Genomic DNA, 23960 nt, shown 5'->3' on the forward strand with positions numbered 1-23960 from the left:
GCCCCAGCCAGGCCCTCCTCGGGCGGCGATGGATGATGGATGACGTCCCCACGCGGCGTCCGGGCCACCCAGGCCCGGCTGCCGGGGGCACAGCGCGGCCCGTCTTCGGCCTGGTCTGTCTGCAGACCAGGACAGAGACCGGGGCTCAACGCCGGCCGCCGGGACAAAGCGCAGTTCACCTGAGGGGTCTCCTTAGAAAGCTTCAAACCGCCGCAGCCCAGCGAGCTGGCGACTCCTCCCGCTCCCTCCCGAGCTCGCTCTCCATCCTGGGGCGCCACACAGCTGCCCTGCAGCCCACGGCCGCCAGTCCCTCTCCCATGACCTCGGCCCATCCGCCCACCGCTTGTGCCTCTGTTTCCCTACGAGACGGGGCAGCCTCAAAATCCCACCCTAGAAGTACTTCAGAGGGCCACTTAAACAGACAACCGAATCCCGGCTGCCTCCTGGGGCTGAGACAGGTCAGTTTCTTTCTGGTAGAGACATAATCTAAGCTATTACTGGATAAAGGGGATTCTGCCTAAGTAGGAAACAGGCTGAGATTCACCAGGACTGAAATGATTTCTCTCATATAAGATGTATCCATAATTGCCACAAACTGGAAACAACCCAAACATTCTTTAATAGGTGAGAAGGTAAATAGATGCTGGTACATCCATATGATGGAATATTACTCAGCCACGAACAGGAGCAAACTCTTGACAATCCCAGCAATGTTGAAACAGTGACAGTGTGGAGATCTGTGGTTTTCCAGGGTCCAGGGAGAGGACATGAGAGGAGGGGAGAAGAGGAGGGACAGGCAGGAACGGTGAAGAGAAAGCGGGCCCTGTGGCTCGGTGGGCCGACGCAGCCAGACAGGACAGCAGGCGGCTGAACGCAGTCCCGGTCTTCCTCACCCCGGGGCTGGAATGTGACACCCGAAGAGCCCACTCTTGGAGACCCAGAGGGAGGCTCTGCAGGAAATGTGGGGCCCGAGGCCCCACCCTGGGGCACAGGGGCGGGTAGCGAGCTCGAGAGTCCCCATGCTTCTCAAGTAGGTCCTGACCTTGGGGAAGAATCTAAAAGGCACTGCCTGCTAAAGGGTATGTTTGGGAAGTAACACAACCACCAAGCCAAATCAAAGGCAATGGTTTCTGTTGGCCCCAAGTTGGTCACATCTGAGTGCACCGGGCTGGCTTTGGCTTAGAGTTGGCTGGAAGGGCAGGAGCAAGGGCAGCTCTAAAGGGCCAAGAGGCACAACAGGAGTCTGCAAAGTCCTGCCTAATGTCAAGGGCACAGGCGGGAACTGCAGAGTCCAAACCTCCTAAAGACTGAGTTCCTAACCCTGGCCACACCCAGAGGAAATATGCCCAGTGGTGACAGCAAGGGAAGCCAGCCTGCGAGGAAGCGGGCAGGAGGGGCGGGGACTGAACCAGCTGCACAAAGAAGCTTTTACAAGGAGTCTGAGGCCACCGGGATTAACAGCCTGACCGAGACTGCCCAGGAGGGAGACCTGACACTGGGGTGACCAGGAGACACAGTGCCTGCCCACAGTGGCTCAGGAGACCCAGGAACAAAACAGCTCCCTGCTGTCCCCACCCAACAGGCCTATTCTTGGTGACAGCCCCATGCTCATTTCTGTCCAGGCACCCACAGTGGCCCACGCCCGCCTCCCCAGCACCCCAGGAGGCTGAGGCAGGAGGAACACAAGGTTGAGCCCAGCGGGGGGGGGGGGGGTCTGGGCTTAGCAACTTAGCAAGACCCTGTCTCAAAACTTAAAGTATAAAGGGCTGGGGATGCAGCTCAGCACAAAGGCCCTGGGTTCAAGCCCCAGTACTGTACAAGAAACAAAACAAACCAAACAAGACCCACTTCTGGTCAGTGATTGTGTCAACCTCTACCAGAGAAAGGGTCGTCAGTGACCCCGTCCTCAGTCTACAAACCCCCAGTTGAGGCCCTGACGTCCAGGCCGTGAGAAAGGGGTGCAGTGACCACAGCCCCAGGTTTATCCAGGGAGGCTGGGGAGCCACAGTGGCGCTGATGGGCGCTTGGGGACGGTGGCTTCTCAGCTCCGAGGGCCCAGCAGGCACAGACAGACCCAGCTAAGGCTGCCGTGCTGCTGCCGGGCGATAAGCAGAGGCTAGCCTCACAGAGGGCAGGGCAAGGGTGCCGCGGGGGATGGGAGAAGTGGAGACGTGCATGCGTCTACAGGAGCTAATCGCCATGGCCACCGCCACAGAGCACCGGGACTCTGATGGGGCGGGGTCCTGGACACCATCCTGTGGCCGCTGGCCTGTCCTCTGCAGAGCCCTGGTCAGTGCCAGGTCAGGGGGAAACTGGACAGTGCCGGCCTGCCCGTGTCGAACTCCATGGCTCCTTCCCTCCCGCCCGCACCCTGCTCCTCCTGTCCTTTCTCTCTCAGATCCATCTGCAGCCAGTCGCCCAAGGAAGAGCCCTGGTGAACCTCGCTCCCACCTCCTCCAGCCCCATCCACTGGCTCCCCAGCGCCCCACTGAGGAACCAGTGAGGAACCAGTTGTCCCCACCCAGATGACACAAACAGGCCTATCACTGGGGAGACACACAGCAGGGTGTCGGATCCATGGGGAGTGTTTCAAGTTTAAGATTTTTATGACAGTCGAAGACACACTGCCATGAACCCCCTCAGAATCCTCCCCTCCCTTTGAACGCATTCATCCCACGTCCTTGCCACTTTCTGGAGCAGCTCTGGAGTCCTCTTTCCTGAGGGTCTGTAGCTGCGCTGTCCTGGATGCCTCCGTGTCCTGAATGGACCCAAAATGCTGACCCTTCGTGGTCATTTTGACTTTGGGGAAGAGCCAGAGGTCCCACAGGGCCAGGTCCAGTGGATAAGATCCGGTGAAACACAGCCTTGTGTTTCTACGCACCTCCCTTTCCACTGGATGGTGCTTGGCAGCAGCAGTCACTGTGTTTCTGATCACACCAGCAGTTCCCTCACAGGCCGCAGGGCTGCCCATTGACGTCTCTCCCTGCCAGCCTGGCTGTGTGTACCCTGGATGCTGGCACTGTGCCGACCACACAGAGCCCGGCTGTGCTTCCGGAGCAGAGGACACCAGGAAGGGGGCAGAAGCTGACTGCGACCTACTGACCCTGCTTCACAGCCATCTGTGGTGTCAGTCTCCCTAATACGCACGCCCTGGATTCTTAGAAGTTATGAGTAAATAGCTCTAAGAAAAAACAAACACACTTTAAGCTGTCAAACACATCCTTTTATCTTAAGCTGTGAAAAAAACAGAACACTGTCACCTCCTGAGCCCTAGTAGAGCAGAAAGAGCAAGCTCTGTGGGTGGACAGCGGCCGCAAAGCTCTTTCTCTTGTGCGTACCCTCCTGTGTTCATCGTAGCTCTCGTCACACGGGGAACATACCAAAGCCAAGAGCAGACGAGTGGGTCAAGAAAACATGATATATGTCTGTCAGCACAGCGAACTGCTGAAGTGCATATATGCTTTGTTGGTGGACAAAAAATGTACACACACTTCAGGAAAGGAAAAACAGTATGATGGCTTCCACAGAGGGTGCTACCCTCGAGGATGTTGTACATCGCAGAAAACCCACTGCACCGCCGGCCCTTAAAGAAGGAAATGACAGCGCATATGCAGCAATCTCAGGAATCAACGTTCCCCAAGCAGCAGCTCGCACGCTAACGAATATCTGGACATCCACAGCCAGCACCTTGAGCACCTCCGTCATTGCAGAGGCCAAAGGTAATGTGTATTATCTCGCAATGTATCATTTAGTATTAAAATATTTATACAAGTCTTTCTTTTCCCACATTTTTTGGTGGAGTCTATGTAAATACTCAAATACTCTGCCTCCTTAAAAGAGGGGATCCTGTCCCATCAAGGACCCCGGAGGGCATTACATAAAGTGAAATAAACCAAGCAGAAAGACAAAGCCACATGACCTTGCTTATACGTACAAAACTGATGGAAGCAGAGAATGTAAGGGTGGTCACCAGACTACAGGAGGGGACAAAGGGAAAGAGAGACATTACTAAGCCCTTCAACCAGCAGGAGGATGAACCCCAGTGATCCACTCCACAGAAGGCAGCTGTAATAAGTCCAAATGAGCTGCACATTGTTAAACTACTGGGAAAGTAGATTTTAAATGTTCTCACCACACATGAAAGAAATGAGAAGTCTGTGAGATGATGGATTTTCTTAATTAGCCTGATTTAATCATTCCATGTCATAAAAGTGTATCAAAGCATCGCACTGTATGCATACACATACACAATTATCATTTGTCAATAACAGTACACAATTTGAAGGTTCTTACACCTTACCTATGAGCACCCAATGCCAGAAAGATAAAATGAAGATCCAGGAAAGGCAGCCTTCAGGGTCATATCAGTATCTACTGTGGCTTCAACACACATGTTCATTTGCAGGACTCCTGGTTCCTTCAAGTGGGCAGCTGCTGCTCGTGCTGTGTCCTTCCCAAGTGAGATCACAGCTCACTTCAGCTCTGCAGGTCAGAGGCAAACTCCTAGGAACACAGGCAGCCTCTGGGGTGTAGGGTTACGGGCTTCCAACACTTTCTTCGTTTCCACAGGGTCTGAGTCATCATACAGATAGCTGTATAACCCACAATAACGACATCTATGTGATCAAAAACACAGCGAATGCTGCTGCTGAGTGCCAATGGAAAGGCAGCTCACAAAAACCCATGCCACGTCCTCCTCCACCTTATTCACCGGACCTGGCACCAGGTGACTTCCAGCTCTTTCCCGAAGTCACAGTGACCCCAAAAGGGAAACGTTTTGAATCAATTCAAGACATCGAGGCAGCCAGGGCAGCGCAACTACAGACCCTCAGGAAAGAGGACTCCAGAGCTGCTGCAGAAGTGGTGAGAACCCCGGGATGAGTGTGCTCGGATCGAGGGGGAGTTCAACAGTCACCGCGTATTTCAACCATCCTTGTACTGTGCCTGTCCGGTCATTACCGTGTATTACTGCCTCTCTCTCATTTTCTCCTTTATTCTTTTTTCTCTAACTGTGCGTAAGGAGGAAGTGAAACACATCTGAACACTGACTCTGTGGCTGAAGCTGAGGTTTGTGACTCCTCTGACTCCTGCTGACCCCATGAGTACCCCTCACCTGGCTCAAAGCCAACCCCGCTGACAGCTGCGCTCCTAGGGAGGGCTCCTGCCGCACCTGGCCCTTCCCAGCTCATCATCCCGGGCCCTCAGGCCCAGACGCCTCACTGAGACAGGCAGTGTGAGGAGCCCAGAGGAGGCAGCCTGAGGGGCGCACAGTGGGCAGGCAAGGGGCTGTTCCTGGAGGGCAGCAGTTTCCCCGGGCTTTGTTAAATCTCACACAGGCTCCTGTCTTGAGATCCGCCCAGCCCCTCCCCTCTCCCTCCTCTTCCTCTCCCTTTGGCCACCCTGCTTCCCGCTGCTGACGCGCTCCTCTCCTTGCAGGGCCTCTCTGCCTGCTCACGGTCCTGACGCAGGCCAAGGGGAAGGCCGCAGCTCTGTTAGTCTCCCCGAGAGAGGGAAAGGGTGTCGGTCCCCGGCCTCGGGACCGCCTCTGGATCATTCTGTTCCTCCACTCAGCTCTGTCCCGGACACACTGTTAGCTTTAGAGAAAACAGGAAAAGGAACTTGTCTTCCACCCGGTTTGCAAAGTCATCTTCTCATACCTCGGTCCTATGCTAAGGCTCCTTCCTGATCATTCAGGCAGACAACGAGTCATCCAACACCCTGCCCTCGTCTGCAGTCCCCACTGGAGCTCACGAGCACATAAAACCCCGCTGAGGTGCCCAGGGGTGGGACAGGCAGGACCGTGCCAGGGTGCGCAGGCAGAGGCTCTGGCCTGGCCGATCCAGTCACAGACTCCACTAATCGCCAGAGGGTGTCTGCTGGAAAAGCCAGCTTGGCTCTCTCAGGCGCGCCTCTCAGGGCGGACGCCCTCAGGACTCTGCACGAAGTCCTCACAAGCAAGAGGCCCTCGCCGAGGCCGCCTCTCAGCTGTGGACCACCCAGCCTCCAGCGCCATGAGCTGGGAAACTCTCTGCTCTTCATAAATCCCTGGGTCTGTGGTACCGAGTTACAGCAACTGAATACCGACTGGGACGAGCCTCCCCCACCCTGAGGAGAAAGTCCTAAGGGGCTGGGAGCGTCTCCCTCCCTACTGCTCACTTCCACTTCAAGAGCTCGATTCAAGGCCTGGCCACGGGTACTGTCCATGAGCCACAGACGTCACACATGGCACCAGCATCGGAGCAGGCCCTAGGCTTGGGCTGCAGGAGACCCCAAGCAGAAAGGGAGGCACCGGGAGCCTTGTTCTGCCCTGAGGGGTGCAGTGTGAACTCCATCAGGCTCCTCTCTGTGCTCAGTTGGCTCTTGGGCCTTGGGAGACAAGGCCACCTTCCCTGCTGGTGTGTTTATACCTGGATGACCCCCCCAAGCCTCATGAGCTCAAAGGTGGGGCTCTGGCAAGGTGACGGGATTATGGGGACTTACAGCTGACTTCCTGTTAGGAGGGGGGCCTGGTTCGAAGAGGCAGGTCACTGTGGGCTGACCTGGAAGTGTTTATCTCCCTTCCTGACCTCTCAGCTTCCAGGCCACCATAGTGTGAGTAGCTCTCCTCAGCGATTCCCCTCTGCCATGTCATTCTGCCGTGGAGCCCACCAACCATGGACTGCAAATGTGAGGCAGAACGAACTTCTCCTCCTTTAAGCTGTGTCAGGTATGGTGTCCCAGGGACAAGGACAGTGACTAAGACACCCACTAACACCGAAGGCGAAGGTCCAGTGCAGTCACATCCACCACTGACAGGCAGGAAGGGTGCCTCACTGTGACGGCCCAGCCCACCTGGGATCTCATCACCCCCCGGGCTGCCCAGGACTCTGGGGTCACTAAGAAGCAGTCGTGCTTTCTGTTGTGCTTTGCTGGTTGCTTTGTTTTTTTGACTCTGTTGGTGACTATTCATAACCAAAGTATTTCTAATTCTCCCAGAGCCTTCGAGAGGAGTGTGCATTTGGGGACAGACAGAAGCTGAGTGATCCACCCCAACAGCAGCCAGCAGACAGACTGAGACTTGGAAACCAGGGGCGAAGCAGAGCTCTAGTGCAAAATCCAGTGCGATTTTACAGCTTTCACAAACTGCAGCTGAATATTAAGCATTTTTAATGGACACAGATTTAACTTAGAATCCAGCTCAGGGAGCAAGAGTTTAATTGCCTCCGTCTGTGGTTTTTCTCCCATCAGGGGAAAAACAGTCTGGCTTCCGAACCTCACAAACAACCCCATCAAATTAAACGCTGCTCACCGGAGGGTGGAGAGGACAGCGGGAGGTCAGCCAGCCTCATTTATCCGCTGCTCTTCACGTCTCTGGGGCTCTCACGGGACACGGGACAGAGGAACCGTCCTGACCAAGCGCTCTGATGCCCCCAAGTCACCCACTGGTGGGGGTTCATGGAGAGGGGCCGGGCTGAAGCCCCCGTCCCAGCCCCAGGTCCCGCTCAGTCCTCAGGCAGGGTCCCGTGTTCTCTTCCTTTGTGAGTCCACAGGGGACAGGCATGGCTGAGGGTCACACGGGTCCACAGCACCCGCCCCATCCCCTCAGCCCTCCCCTCCGCCGAGGTAGGCTGTGAGGTCTCGGCCCGTGTTCTTCACGTACAGGGACTGCTTTGTCCCCAGGCCAAGGCCCAGGCCACAGGGCCTCTCCCGAGCCAACACAAAGCTTCTAACTTCACTGGTTCCAAAGGAGAAACCGCCAGGCCTGCTCAGCGCATGCCGCCTTCGTCACTTTCTTATTTCAGCTACTGCTTTTGTTTCTCTTCCATTCGCCAATATATTCTCATTTGTGCCAAAAGGAAAAACAAACCAAACATCCAGTACAGTGAGAATGTGGGCTCTCATCCAGGGAAGTCAGTACCACTCAGCAGAATGAGACTAGGCAGGCTGTATCACTCCTTCGATGCCGACCACGAATTCAAGGTGCTCAGTCCACAGGGACCAGGGCAATGCAAATAACAAACAGGAGGACGGAGTCGTGGACTGTGAGGTAGACTCTAGGTTTATCCTACCTGGCGCCATTTTTCCCTGGTGAGTAGGAATAAAGGGTCAAAGTGAGAGATCCGAAAGACCTTTCTGAATATGGATGGGAGTACTGAGTACAGGCTAGACTATCTCTCTCTACCTCTCGGTGGTGTTTAGAAAGGGATCCCTGCCCTCCCTCGGAGAATAAAACAGATGGCCTCAGCTGGGCGTGGTGGTGCCCTCTTGTAATCACACTTCCGGAGGCTGAGGTAAGAGGGTCTCAAGTTTGAGCCCAGCCTGGGTAATTTAGGAACACCCTGTCTGAAAATGTTTAAAAACATTAGAGATAAAGCTCCACGCAAAGCCCCTGGGTCCAATCTGGGTGCCACCAAAAAAAAAAAAAAAAAAAAAAAAAACTCTAAGATCTCACATTACCAAAATAAATGTTGAATATTTTCATTATGGTGAACAATACAGGACCACTGTTCTGGCTTTGATGTGCAACAATCCAGTTTGTATTTCGTGATGTCTTACCAAAACGGAAGTAAAAGAAACACACATCTAAGAAACGGGGAAGTCCTTCATGGTGCTGCTCTTGGTTTCTGTTGAAAATATCAGTTACACACATCAAACTAACTGAGAAACACTGGGGCACTGAAGGTTTGAACTCAAAAGCACTGGGTTCATTATATTATATAAGAATCCTTGAAAGCACCGTTTCAATTTCTGCACTGTAAGTGCTAACTACCTAAGGAAAGTAAGTGCAAAGATTATTAAAAATTAAATTCGCTGAGCAATCCTTGAAGACCAAAGCCTTAATTCTCCAATGATAATCACATGATCATAAATATCCAACTGACATTATCGAGGAGTGACAAACTATAAAAGGATTAATTAATGTGCTCAATCTACACATTAAGGATTCCTAAATTAGTAAGATAAACCCAATATGCCAACAGAAATGTGGGGAAAAGCACAGAATATTCACCACTCATGAACACAAAGCAAAAAAATTACACACACCCCCAAAACTATAGAAAATTTACCGGTAATCAAGAGATGTGTGTTTGTGCACTGTGATCATTCTGTCAAATTCCAACTTAAAAAATGCTAAAATCTAGGTTGGAAGGTACAGTGTGCTGACTGAACTAAAAATGCTTACAATCTTTCTAGAAATGGGTGGCAATTTGTGTCACAGACTTCAAATATCCCCATTTTTATATAGTGATCTATACCTAGGAAATAACCACAATAGCACACAATGGTTTATGTACAAGAATGTTCGCAGTATCGTTAATAATGAAAATGTCTGACAGTGGAGACAAGTAAAATAAATCATGTGATATTTAAACCAGACCGCTCTGAGTAATTTGAGCCATCATCATGCTTTGCTTGTGTTGATTTGTTTGTCTGAGATGGAGCTTTGCTTTACTGCCCCTGGCTGGACTCAAGCCATCTTCCTGCCTCAGCCTCCCAAGTGCTGGAATTATAGGCATGCAGCACAGCACCTGGCCTCTCTAGGAATATGTTTGAAGATGTTCTTAAGAATATTATTTTAAACAATAAGTTGGAAATGAAGTTATAAAATAAAACACTAGGACATTTCAGTAACTGCCCACCACAACCATAAAAGATAAATTTACATAAGAGTTTAAAATTTTCACAGGATAAAAGAGATTCTTGGGAACAAAGGCAAAAATAGACAAGAAGTTATTTGCAATGTAAGCAGCTGGAAATTCACAATTACAATTCCCCCATATAATCAAGAACGAAAAAGCCAACCATAAAAAATGGGCAAAAGTATAAATAGACAAGTTAAAAAATACAAGACATAATTTCCTGAGGAATAGGAACATTACCCCAGCTCACTGGAACTCAGGAAATGCCAGTTAGAAACTGAAAGAAGAATTCCACCTATCAATAGGATGCTATGGAGACAGCTTTTCGAAACATGCAGGAAAGCAGGGACATTTGCACACTCCTGTGAGAGAACACTGATAAAAACCAACCGTGGAGGATCGTGTGATAATATCTATTAAAATGCTAATGAACTTCAGGATATGGCAGAGTAGGTTTTATCAAACTAAGCTTCCAGTACACAGCAACTATAAATCTGAGAGAAAATACTGTCTGTGTAACATACATACCATATAATATATGTAACATAAACGTAGCAAATATATTGGGGACAATACATAACAATTGCACAAACTTTTTTAATATTTTGAGACAGGGTCTCACTAATTTGCCCAAATTAGACCCCAACTTCAGTCCTGGAAATTCAAGCAGGGATCTGATTCTTGAAAGGAGAGACGATAAATTCGATTCGTGTCTACACAGCCTCTGCAGGCGGGTGCGCCAGAGTCTCGGCAGCCCAGCTCAGACAACCGCAGCAGAAAGTCGCACTTTTACCGGTCTGAGGAGTAGCTAGGATACCGCAATATAAATTAAATGGAGAATAAAATACTAAAAGAGGTGGGAAGCCCAGAGATGAAATCCAGAAACCTTCTTTCAAAACGTTGCTCCAGTCTTTGGCTGGACCCAACCTCCACACACAGCCGGAAGGACCCCCGTGGGAAATAGCTGCAGGAAGACTAAGATTCTCCATCAAAGAGGGCAGCTGCTGCCCACCACAGGCAAGGTAGAGTCTGAAGACTGGGTCAACCTTGTAATTTGCTCACAATAACAAAAATGAAGATTCTTCAAAGGAGAATAACTGAATCCAGAGTCTTTAAAATGTATCCTCCAATATGTTCATTATATACTCCATAGTTACTGATCATGCAGACAAAGGTAAACAAAATTAAACAAAACGTGAAAATGAGACCCATCAATCATGAGAAAATATGTCCCAGAGGATACAGGGCTTTAAAGCACCTATGAGAAGTATGTAAGGAGAAAAAGAAAAAGGTGGTCACAATGAGCTAACAGATAGAGAAGTCAGAGCAGAAAAATGAATGATCACCGCTTCAAGCCTGGGCAGCTTAGCAAATTAGAAAGACCCGTTTTCAAAATAAAAGACCAAAAGGGCCAGAGACGTAGGTCAGTGTGAAGGCCCCAGGTCCAATCCCCAGTACCATAAAAAAAGGATCCACATGGGCCGGGGATTTAGCTCAGTGGTTCCACCATCTGCCTCGCAAGCACACAGACCCAAGTTCGATCCCCGGTACCAAAAGAAAAAAGAAAAAAGGATCCACAGGAAGACCCAGTACGGATCCCTGTGCTGTCAGTGAGGACATGAGCAGTGACCGTAGCGACGCTGGCTGTGTTAGAAGAAACCGAGGCCGCTGGGCCACCCTCTGTGACCACAGCATCCACACCTGGAAGCCAGGGCAGCCAGCAGCCAGTACAACAGCCAGGCCAGTCTGTCAGCTTGGCTGTTCAGGGCCAAGTAGAGAGCCATCGGGAACAGACACGAACAATGTTCCGAGGAAAGTAACAGCATCCCCATCACAAAGCTCTCCTGTGGGCCCAAGGAGGCCCCGTCTTCCATCTCCATCCACATGCCCTATGCAGGTCTTCCTCCCAGATGCTTCCTTCCAGCCCACTGCAGGCAGCCAGCTCACTCTCCTCCATCTGGGTCTGTGTGCACCAGAAGCTCAGGCCACTTCTGCACAAGGTGGACGACCGAGAGCACAACCCTAACTCCAGGTGCACACTGAGCTGGCTCAGAGCCCAAGCTTTGGCTCTTTCCTTCTGCTCCATCTCAGTGCACAGGACCCTGCACAGCTGCAGGAGCCCCGCTGTCCTAACGGGTGGGTGCTGGGAGCGAAGAGTCAAACTGCGAGCCAGCATCGTCCTGCCAGGCGAGGTGACTATGCCTTCCCAGCTCCACCTCCCTCACACACGGAATGTGGACAGGGCACTCTGCCCGAGCTGTCCAGAGGCTACCTGCTGACCACACCCTGGCACCAGGCAGCAACTCTCGCTCAGAAGGGAGACCCAGCTGATGTACTGAAACTAACAGAACAGATGGCCCACATTCCAGGCCCAGGAAACCTCAAATGTGAGCAGATAAAGTGTGTCCTAAGTGTGATGGAAATAGACAGTGAATATTTAAAGTTTTAAAAGTGAATACAGGAAAACACATTGACATGAATCTGCCTCAAAGCCTTCTCCCTCACTTTGAACACACTTTCCCTACCATTCTGGCCACTCTGAGTCAGTTCCGAAAGCTCTCTCTCACATCATTACCAGGTGTGAGCAAACACATGCTGAATGGTGCTGCCAGGTGCCATGCAACAGAAAGGCAGGCTTACCAAAACAGCTTAACTTCCTTCCTTGGACAATCTCTGGATTTGAATTGTTCTTGTTTTCCTAGGACCTTGAGGTGCAACACTAAGTTATTTATTTGGGCTTGCACTGTTTTTCTGATGTGGGCATTCAGAGCTAAAAGCTTTCCTCATTGTATGTTGTAGCTGAATTAACCTTTGATTGTATGAACTGTCTAATTTCTTCCTGGATTTCTTCTGTAACCCACTGATTACTCAAGAATATACTGTTCCTTTTTTTTTTTTTTAGTGCCAGGAATTGAACTCCAGACCTTGCACTTGTGAGGTAGGCAGCAGAACCACTGAGCTAAATCCCCGGCCCAAGAATGTATTGTTTAATCTCCATGTGTTTGCATAATTTCTGGGTTTCTTTTGCCATTAATTTCTAATCTCATTGCACTATGATCGGATAATGTGCATGGGATAATTTTGATTCTTCTGTATTTATTTAAGCAAGCTTTATAGGCTACTGTGTGGTCTATTTTGGACAGTTCTGTGTGCTGCTGAAAAAATGTGTATTCTATTGTTGTTGGATAAAACACTCAGTAGATACCTATTAAGTCTGTATGGCTCAACTCCGATGTTCTTGGGTTTTTTGTCTAATTGCTCTATTTGTGATGGTGGGGTCTTGAGGTCCCCCACTGTAATTGTGTTCACATTTATCTCACCTTTTATGTCCAACAGTGCTTGTTATGAGGTTGGGTGGGCCACTGTTTGGTGCATGTACATTTATAATTGTTATTTTTTCCTGTTAAATTGAAAGGGAAGGAGTACTGCCAAACTCATTCCTGGAAGCTAACGTTGACTTGATTCTAAAACCAGACAAGAACTTACCTAAAAAACAAAACTACAGGCAAACTTTTTAATGAAGCAAAAGTCCTCAACAAGATACTGGCAAACTAGAGGGTAGTCAAGGGTCATGTTTCCAGGTATGTGTGGTCTGGTATAAAGGTTCAGATCACCTGGAACATCATACTACTTTTGTATATGACATGGAAAGAGGTCAAAATTAAGTCAGCAAGTGCAAAAAATGCAAGACTATGAGCAATGCCCGGGGTAATGCAACTGATACCTTAAAAGAAAAATGAACAGCTCACTCTCAAAATGCCGATGGCCGTTGAGTGAGGCTCAGAGGAGGAGACCTGGCCAGGGAGGCGCTGCCCTCACGCGAGTCCTCCAGGCCCGAGTTTGGGGGCTGCCAGGACCTTCGCCACTCTTCCCATGGCCCTCTCGACAGGGGATCGCCCTCCTCCTGTGGAAACGCAGTGCCTGAATCTACTTAGCTTCTCCCAGGTGAGAAAATGCCTTTGAGGTGGTGAGCAAATTTTGACTCTAAACATCACAGCAGGGAGGAGGAGGAGGAAGAGGAGGAGGAGGTGGTTATCAGTATCAGAGCTAGAAGAGAGAGCTGGAATGAACCATACTTGTTGAATATCTCCTCCTTACTGGTTGGATTCATTTGTAAAAGAATTGTTTTCTCCTGTGTGGAAGTCACTTTGAGGCATATCTAATTATAAATCCAGGGTTTGCAAAGCCTTTTGATTTCCTAAAGGAGGGGCATACCACTCTATCAAATAAGCTTAACATTACAGCCAAAATGGTGCTGTCCCAGAGACAACGAGATGAACTAATCAGCTATTTCTCTGACAAACCTTGGTTCCTCATAGAGGGGAATGGTATTAGGGACCAAGATATAGGCATGAGAAATTGAGCTATAGCAGATTATCTTCATTCAAATGGCTATGAAGAGGCATATTCAGTTTTTTAAAAGGAAGCTGAATTAGATATAAATGAAGAATTAGATAAGAAGTATGCTGGTCTTTTTGGGGAAAAAAAGGACATCTGTTATTAGATTACAAAAAAAGGTTATGGAATTAGAATCAAAGCTAAATGAAGCAAAAGAAGAATTTACATCAGGTGGTCCTCTTGGTCAGAAACGAGACCCAAAAGAATGGATTCCCCGTCCACCAGAAAAACAGGCACTGAGTGGTCATAGGAGTCCAGTCACTCGAGTCATTTTCCATCCTGTGTTCAGTGTTATGGTCTCTGCTTCAGAGGACGCTACAATTAAGGTGTGGGATTATGGGACTGGGGATTTTGAACGAAATCTTAACGGCCATACGGACTTTGTACAAGACATTTCCTTTGATCACAGTGGCAAGCTTCTGGCTTCCTGTTCTGCAGGTTTGACCATTAAACTACGGGATTTTCAGGGCTTTGAGTGCATCAGAACCATGCATGGCCGTGACCACAATGTCTCTTCAGTAGCCATCATGCCCAATGGAGATCATATAGTGTCTGCCTCAAGGGATAAAACTATAAAAATGTGGTAAGTGCAAACCGGCTACTGTGTGAAGACATTCACAGGACACAGAGAATGGGTATGTATGGTGCAACCCAATCAGGATGGTACTCTGATAGCCAGCTGTTCCAATGATCAGACTGCCTGCGTATGAGTTGTAGCAACAAAGGAATACAAGGCCGAGCTCCGAGAACATGACATGTGGTAGAATGCATTTCCTGGGCTCCAGAAAGCTCATATTCTTCCATCTCTGAAGCAACAGGATCTGAGACTAAAACAAGTGGCAAGCCTGGGCCATTCTTGCAGTCTGGATCTAGAGACAAAACTATTAAGATGTGGGATGTCAGTACTGGCATGTGCCTATGACCCTTGTGGGTCATGATAACTGGGTACGTGGAGTTTGGTTCCATTCTGGGTGAAAGTTTATTTTGAGTTGTGCTGATGACAAGTCCCTACGCGTATGGGATTACAAGAACAAGCGATGCATGAAGACCCTCAATGCACATGAACACTTTGTTACCTCCTTGGATTTCCACAAGACAGCCCCCTACATGGTTACTGGCAGTGCAGATCAAACAGTAAAGGTGTGGGAGTGCCACTGAGTGACTCTCATTTGGCCCCTACTCACTTTTTACCTCTGGATCCACTCTGATGATACCATGGTTACCCCATTGAGCTCTTTTTAAATAAATATTGTCCTTTCATGTAAAAAAAAAATGAACAGATATAACATCTGTGTATGTGTAAAATTCATGTTTATAAGTGGATAACACCCTATTCCTAGAACATGTAGTAAAAGAAAAAAATGTAAACACATATCCCATCTCCAAGGAACTATTTTGTAAGGAAATAGTCACTCATCTGCTCAACATGTACATACAAGGATTTTCATTGCAATAGTATTTTAATATCAAAAAAAGAGACAAAACCAAAGTGTCTATAAACAAAGGGAGAGCTGAATAAACTATAGCAGAGTCATGCCATGAATAAGTGGTTTAAAGGAATGAGGTAGATCTCACATGTACCTACACGGAGAGGACAGGCAATACAAGCAAGGTAGAAAATAAATACAGAATTGGTAACATTTATGAAAAAGTATTAGTAAAAATGTGTGAAAGGAAACACACCAACCAGTTAATAGTAGTTCTGGGATGTTTGTCTTCTTTTCTTTTTCACATGCTTTATGCATTTTTCAAGTGAGCCACAATAAGAATATACACTTTAAAGATATAAACAGTTTTAAACGTGGTGAAGATGTAGAAAATACTTAGGGCCTATTACAGGTTTTGCTCTTTTAAAACAAACATGCTGTGCAGCACAGCAATGTGGAAAGGAAGGCTCTCAGGTGTGCACTTCTGTATAAGAGTACAGAGACACTGATGGACACACTTAGATAAATGAAGGACTTGGAGCACTTCCAGCGGACATGGCTGGCTATAAATCCCACAGGAGCAAGAGCAGGGGCTGAAAATGGTGTCCAAACACCAGCTCCTGATAATGGTTTTGTTGGACCCATTTCCTAAGAAGGCTTTTATATTAAAAATAATTTTCACCTCATTTGCTGATAGCTGAATGCTTCCAGCTGTCAGGCTTTTAGAAGAAAATGACAGTCTCAATCTCCAACGATCAGAAGGGCCAAGAATACCAAAGTTCAGGGCTGGAAAGGAAAACGGACACGCGCACATGTACATGTGCCTCTCCAAACCCTCACGAAGCTAAGCCATGCTCAAACGCTCCTGGCTTCCAAGTCTGTTTTATCTTGCTATGTCACACACTGCTTTCTCTCTGGGAAACGCATAACAAGGAATCCGGCTCTGTGCCTTATACATTCAACTCTTCTTTTCCTATTCTAAGAATACAAGCAAAACACCGTAGCTTTTGACTCCCATCTAGTGCACAGTAATTATCTCTTATGAAAAAGATTTTCTGTCCATGAAAATAATATGCAAATATAAATACAGGAAATGCAGAGAGCAAAATTAAAGAGAAAATGTATTCATAGTCCCACCATTATCCAAGGAAAATTACTGTTACATTTTGACAGTTATCATTCCAGGCTATCTTCTAAAACCACTTGAAAACAGCTGAGCTCACACTATATATGCAATGTTATTCCAGTGATTCAGGACACATGATAACTTTATTTTTCTATGATATTCAAAAACAAAGTAGGAGCTAGAGATGTGGCCCAGTGGTAGAGCGCTTGCCTAGCATTCACAAGGCCCTGGCTGCGGTCACTAGTAACCCCCCCCCCATACACACACTATATAAGGTGCGATCAAAATTTGGGGTAAATGTTTAAATTTTTTAAAAACGTTGAAACTGTAAAAGACATTAATGCCCTCAAAATCCTCCCCTTGCTTGCTTTGAACACACTTATCCCATCATTCCTCACTTTCTGAAGCAGTTCTGGGAGTCCTCTTTCCTGAGCATCTTTAGTTGTGCTGTTCTGGCTTCCTCAATGTCCCAAATCAATTCAAAACTTGACCTCTCACAGTCATCTTTACTTTGGAGAGGAGCCAGAAATCACATGGTGCCAGATCTGGTGAATAAGGTAGACGAGAACACAGCATCATGTTTTTACGAGCCCACCTTTCCACTGGATGCTGCTCAGCAGCAGCATTCACCGTATTTTTTATCACACCTTGTGAATATACTCAGGAAAGAGGGCTTCCAGAGCTGCTTCAGAAAATGGCAAGAATGATGCATAAGGGTGTTCAAAGCAAGGGGGAGTACTTTGAGGGGAATTAACAGCAATGTACGTATCTTTTACTGTAATAATTTAAATGTTCACTGTATATTTCAATCACCTGGTGTGTGTCTTTGCATGTATATATCCATATGTAACCTGTATCATGTTGCATAGACAAGATATACTACTTAAATGTCTACTTATAATGTAATTGCCTATTTCTGAAGCATTTAGAAGATTTTCAATTATTCCTTGTAACATCTTGGTTCATAAAACTTTTTATTTGAAATTTGGGTTACCACACTGGTGGAGATTCTCAGGAGGAAATTAAATACATGAATAAGCTCATTTTATGAAGTGATTTTCAGATTTCCTTTATGGGTCTTTGCTCCTTGGTGGTTGACTGAAGCTACGTCTCACAGCCATGACAACAGCAGTAAGTTAGCCCACAGGCAATGTCTAAGTGCACACAGAAGATGCTGAGGGGTTCCTAACCTCTAGAAGCTTGGGTTCTCAGGGGAGCATCCTTAACATGATAGCATCTGATGACACTCATAAGCATCTGGCTGGACATGAAAGTAATAACATCTATTCAGTGTCTATTACACTCCAGGCATTCTTCTAAGACTCATCCTGCATTTCTTCATTTAATTCTCACAATGACCCCGTGATTCACTTCCTCACCGTCCAGATGAGGAAACAGGCTTAGTGAGGCAGGATGGCCACCCCCACTCCACCGGGACTTGAGCACCCCAAGTGCAGTAACAGTTTCCAAGGGTCCACCCACATCCTGTTCCAAGGCTTTATTGTGAGAGCAGTACACAGTATGTGGCAAAGCCAACCAGGTCATCTGAGTTCAAAACCTAGGACTCGGACACCAAGGTCCATTTTGCTGAGCCAACGGAGCACAAGGGGATGAACCACACAAAGGACTTTTCAGAAAACACATTTCCAAAGATCAGGACTGTACAGTTCTATTCTGCCTGTAAATGTTCTGGTGGTCCCAAATGCCAGCTTAGTCATTTATATCCTCATTCCTAACCTTTACATCAGTAGAGACAGGAGCTGCTACAAAAACAAACGGAGGACAGGAGGGAAGGGAAAGAGAAGGGAGAAACACATCACATATTTATCAACTACTTTACATTTTTACAAGGGTCATGCTGCTGTGTATTTTATACGCACACACAAAACACACACACTCTGGTCTTACGAAGATTACAATTAGCTAAAGAGCTCAATCAGGGCTCATAAAGCAATTAAATGAGAACATAAGATTAGGAAAGAGTGCAAGATGTGTCAAAGTGCTACTGTGTGAAAACTGCAACTATCACTGTTCATTTTTTCAGATTTTCATACCACTGAGATAAGTCGGTCCTGTACGTCAGACCACACTTGCTAGTTGGGGCTCTTTCAAAAAGTGTTTCCTATAGGTATAGACAATAAATGCTATAGGATTCCACTACACACACAGATTAGAATACATGTGAGTCATTCTCACAGTACGAGTTCCAGATGAGACGTATGACCAGAACTTGGAAAGAAAAGCTGTGAAAAGACCAGCAGTGTGAGACACAGGTCTGGTGCTGAATGGTGTTGGGAAGCCTGAAGTATTTGGAACTCTGTATTAGCGTTCCCACTGCTGGACACAATACCCAACATCCACAACTTAAAGAAGGGGAGGTTTAATCTGGCTCACTGTTTGAAGGGATTCAGTTCATGGTCATCAGTCACTGTTATGGTTTGGGTCTAGATGTCCCCCACAAAGCCTCATGTGGTCATAGGCTTGATCTAGAGTGTGTGAAGCTGGGATTCATGATGCAATGCTAGGCTCAAGGGCACTAGGATTGAGGGTGTGAGTGCTACTCATCCTAAGTAGTCTGAATAAGATAAAAACGGGCAGGAAAGGAAAAAATGGAAACAAAGGCTTTGTAAATAAGGAGGGGTGAAGGGGGTGAAGGGAGGACAGGGGAATGGAGAGAAAATAAGAACCAAGATGCATCATGTAAAGGTACAAGATCCCAATGTTGAATGTAACTGTACTGTATACCTAAAATGTACCAATAAACTTAATGGAAACAAAAAAATAAAAGGGGCAAGGAGACACTGTTGAGCTTCTCTTGTTGCCTTTGCTGCCTTGCGCACGCCATGTTGTTTGTCCTCTGCAGTGTCTGTCTGTCATCCCTGTCTTGGAGCCAGCCATCTATGGACTAAACCCTCTATGAACTGTAAGCCCAAAAAAGCCCTTCCCCTTTCACTTTGGGTGTTGGGTATTTTGTCTCAGCAATGACAGAAAAGTAACTTACACTGTCACGGAGGTAGAAATATTATGGTGGAAGGATATGGCAGAGGTGAGCTGCTCACTTCATGGTAATCAGGAGCAGAGAGGGAAGGGAGGAGCCAGGGAGGAGGACAGACCCCAGTGACACACCCCTCCCACCAGACTGCACCTCCTCACAGGATATTCAGCCATGAACTCATCAATGGACTGATCCCTGATGAGGTTGGCACCCCTGTGACCCAATCACCCTCTAGAAGTGTTATGCTGTTGCATATTTCTGAATACATGAAACTTTGGGTGATACTGTGGATCAAGGCCATAACATTCTGCTCTTGGCCCCCAAAAGGCTTATATCCATCTCATTGTGGAAAATGCAAGAGTTGCCAAAATCTTAACAGTTACAGTGTTGCTGAAAAGTCTAAGTCCAAAGCCTCCTCTGAGACTCAAGGCAAACTCTTTGCTGGAGAATCAGTAAAAAAAAAATTTTTTAATCTTTTTAATTTAAAAAATATTTCCAACATAGAGTGGTACACTCCAAAAATGAGAAACGGGAGAATAGAAATGAATCTGACCAAAGCAAGACCAAAGCCCAGTAGGCCAACATTAAATCCTGTAGCTCCATGTCCAGCATGTGGGCCAGGTTGTGATCAGATATGACTCTAAATGGCTCAGGAAGTCCCAGCCCTATAGCATTGCTGGTTGCAGCCTACATAGCTTCTCTCTCCACTCACTTCCTTGCACAGTTCCTCAGTAGATGTTCCACATTCCTGGCATGTCTAACTTCCGGGGGTCTCCACTGCACCTTTGGCTTCACTTTCCCGGCTTCAAATATCACACTCTAGGGGCTCCTGGCAGAAACTATGACCCTGTCACACATTTTTGCATGGCTTCCCAGGTCTTCTTCTAAAATCTGATGGAAGCCTCTATGACCATTTCTCTTGCATTCTGCATGCCTGAAAAACCAGCACCATGTGGATGGTACCAAGGTCTGTTGCTGGTTCTAGCCGTAGCCTGGGCCCCTTGGGCCACTGCTGCAGTATCTTCCAAATGCCTGGACGGATGAACTCAGGAAAACGCTTCTCTAGGCAACCCTGAATGACCAGGTTGCCCTGGGGGCTGTCTTCTCAAAGCAAAGTCTTTTAAAGGAGTTCACCCTTTTAACCCATTTCAGGGTGGCCATATCCTGAGATGTCAAGACATCTTGCTGTCCTGATATAAAGTATTTGGCTTCTTTTTAATGCTAATATTTTTAGCAAGCATGTAGTCCTTGGCCTCAACTTTATACATGTTTCCTTTCTTACCAAGCTGTAAAGTTTCCAAATCATTCTGCTCTGCTTTTTGCTCCTAATTCTCCCCTATTTATCTGGCTAAAAGCAGCCAGCAGCATGCCACACCTTGAATGTTGGGCTGTGGAAATTTCCTCCACTAGATTAATTGGTCACCCTTAAATTCAGTCTGACACAAAGTCTTTGGACATGGGCAAAATGTAGACAAATTCTTTGCCCAAAGGAAATGTGCATGACCTCTAGACCTCAGTTTCAATTCCTATCTGAAATCTCATAAACCTGGCCTTTGTTGTCTGCGTTCCTATCAACCTCTTGAGCCTGGTCTTTAATTTACACAGTTTTATCAGTATTCCCATCTTCTGAGCTTCAACCAGAATCACCCATCAAGCTTGGCTTAAAGCATTCTAGGTCTTCTCTCTAGCGGACATCTCCAAATCTTTCCAAATTCCTCCCACAAAACACTTCCAAAGGTTTTTAATCTACACAGTCAAGTACAATCACATCAATAGACCCACTCCCAGTATCAAAATTTTTGCATTAATCAACTGCTGGGCACAGTACTCAGCATCATAAGTTAAAGGAGAAGAGGTTTAATTTGGCTCATGGTTTTGGGGAATTCAATCCATGGTCAGGTGGTGCTAAGGCAGAAATGGCATGGTGGGATGGCATGGCAGAGGAAAGCTGTTCAACCTATGAAGCCAGTTAGCAGAGAGTGAAGGGAGGAGCTGGAGACAAGAATACAGCCTTCCAGCCATCCCCCAGTGACCCACCTGCACCAAGGTCCCACCTCCTAACAGCACACTCAGCCACGAATTCATCAATGAACGAATCTGCTGATGAGTACAGTAGATCTCCCCCCAAGATACAGTCACCTTTCAAAAGCTCCACCTCTAAGTACATGAGACTATCAGGAGACATTTACCATAAAAACTCCATTACTGCCATGCCCAAGGGATGTAGACATTTCTGTTGCTTTTCCAGCCTCCATTTTCATCCATTATTCAATCCCTCCCAAATGAGGAGCCACCTCTGATCTGCATACTTAGCATTTCTTCATTCCCTGGGTGGCTACCCCTGTATGCGGTTGTTGCTTTGGAAAAAATATGTGAAATATGAAAAATAACATGATCAACTTTCATCCCAATTAGGTGAGCAAGGTGACTATGATGTAGAAGCAACTGATCCTAATGGTGAACTCTCCTGGTCCTTGACCAGCCTCCCTGGGCTCAAGTCCCAGTATGGTCCCTTATTATCCTACATGTCCTTGAGCGGGTTGCTTCCTTTCTCCGTGCTTCAGTTTTCTCCTCTAAATGTGTGTAGTCACCATACTGATTTCAGAGTTGTGGTGAGGGTTAAATAATTTCTTACATGATTTGTAGCTATTTTGACTAATAACCTAGGTTTGCCCCAGTCTTCTTCTTTATTTGCAGGACTTAAGTAGACAAGCTCACAGCTCCAAGGTCCAAACGGGAAGCTCCTTGAGATACCCAGCCTCACCTACAGGGTTCTACCCAGTTGCAGGCCAAGGTGGCTCAGGTAAACATCTTGGCCTTTGTTTCCACCTTGACTGGCAATTCTTCCATACATGGTCCACTGGTGACAGCCCTAAAAGGAAAAGGAACCTAAAATCTTAACAGCGGGGACATAAGTTTGTCTCAGTTAACAGATTTTAAAAGTTTGCAAAATTATTAGAATATAAAATTCATTCTTGGGGCCGGGGATTTAGCTCAGTGGTTCCGGCGACTGCCTCCCAAGTGCAAGGTCCCAAGTTCGATCGACAATACCCCCCAAAAAATAATAATAATAAAATTTATTCTTGTGGGCAATATAATTTACGTGTTCTTGAGCTGGTGCCATGAGATAATAACATTTGTGTTTTATATGGATTAACCTGATGGCTACACATGATCTTTCTCAGGAGACCTCTACCTTCGTCTAGGGCTGGAGGTGTAGTCCAGGGATAGACCCCCTGCCCAGCATGCTTGAGGCCCTGGCTTGGAGCCCAGCACTGCCAAGGTGGTGGGGGATGAGAGATGGAGTGAAACCAGGGGGGTTTAAAGGTCAAAAAAAAAAAAAACCAGCATTTATGTTTTTTGTGCTTTCCAGCCAAGTGTTTAGGGATTCTGCGCACAGTGCTGAGTGTCACCAGAGCGAGAAGTGGGACTTCAAGAACTTCAATCCCAGGGTCTGGCAGGGCCTGGCACATAGCAAGCACTCCAAACCCTGACTGCATAAACGCAAAGCAGAGCCCACGGTGACCACCAGGGCCACTGTGAGGGGTTGTTGATGGCATGAAAACTTTTTAAAAGCAAGCAGTGGATTCAGGAAGCTGATGGGGAAGGCACCTGGGCCGGGGCTGCCTGGGGACAGTAGGCCCGTTCTGGGGCTGAGGGCAGCACAGAACGGCCTCTGGGAGCCCAGAGGAGCTGATTCTCCAGTCGCTGAGTCTGAAAGCACTGCAGAGGCGAGGGGAAGCTTGGACCCTGAGTCCTGGGAGAGCAGCGCGATCCGAACCCACAGCAGAATCTGGGTAGGCAGATTCCGCCAGGCCGGGAGAGGACCAGCAGCTCGGGGTGACAGACCGGATTTTAACTCACTTAGGGTCTCATCGCTGCCCAGTGCAGACTGATCTTATATTTAGTCAGAAGCCCTTTGGGCCTTCAAACCTGTGGGAGCTTCCCAAAGCCATTCGGCCAAAAGACTGCACCTCCAAGGACCCTCCCATAGGGGCGGCATGAAAAGGACGAAGCTGTGCTACTCCGTGCCCCACAGGCCCGCGGGAGCTGTGTGTGGCATATGTGCACTCACAAAAGCAGAAACTAAAAGCACAGAAGACAGGGTGGTGAGTTTGGCAGCTCAGCGAACAACAGAACAACACAAAGTTTAAAAATCTGACAAGAAATAAGCGAAAATATTAAATGTCTTCAGCTAATACTTACGAGTCACTTTGGTTCTAACTGCATCTAATTTTTAGTATTTTTATTTTTAAAACACAGAATTTAACTAAATAAGTAAATACTTATGAAAGTGCAACTTGTTTTCAAGGTAGGAAAATAAAAACCCAAATCCAGCTGGGTGGGGTGGGTGTGGTCGCTTTGGAGAACATTTCCTTTGCTCCAGCCGCCAC

The 23960-nt window shown here is 47.4% G+C and overlaps 1 protein-coding gene and 1 pseudogene across 4 annotated transcripts in view; one reads left to right on the plus strand and one right to left on the minus strand.

Moving 5' to 3' along the window:
- The window catches only part of Rasgrf2 (Ras protein specific guanine nucleotide releasing factor 2), a 182165-nt gene that overhangs the window by 130348 nt on the left and 27857 nt on the right, over positions 1-23960 (minus strand). The gene's annotated exons all lie outside the window — the stretch shown is intronic.
- Positions 36-15245, plus strand: LOC110348493 (platelet-activating factor acetylhydrolase IB subunit beta pseudogene; annotated as a pseudogene).

The sequence above is a fragment of the Heterocephalus glaber genome, unplaced genomic scaffold (genome assembly GCF_053883595.1).
Source record: "Heterocephalus glaber isolate CG9 unplaced genomic scaffold, H.glaber_assembly_v1.0 deba00001465, whole genome shotgun sequence".
NCBI lineage: Eukaryota > Metazoa > Chordata > Mammalia > Rodentia > Bathyergidae > Heterocephalus > Heterocephalus glaber.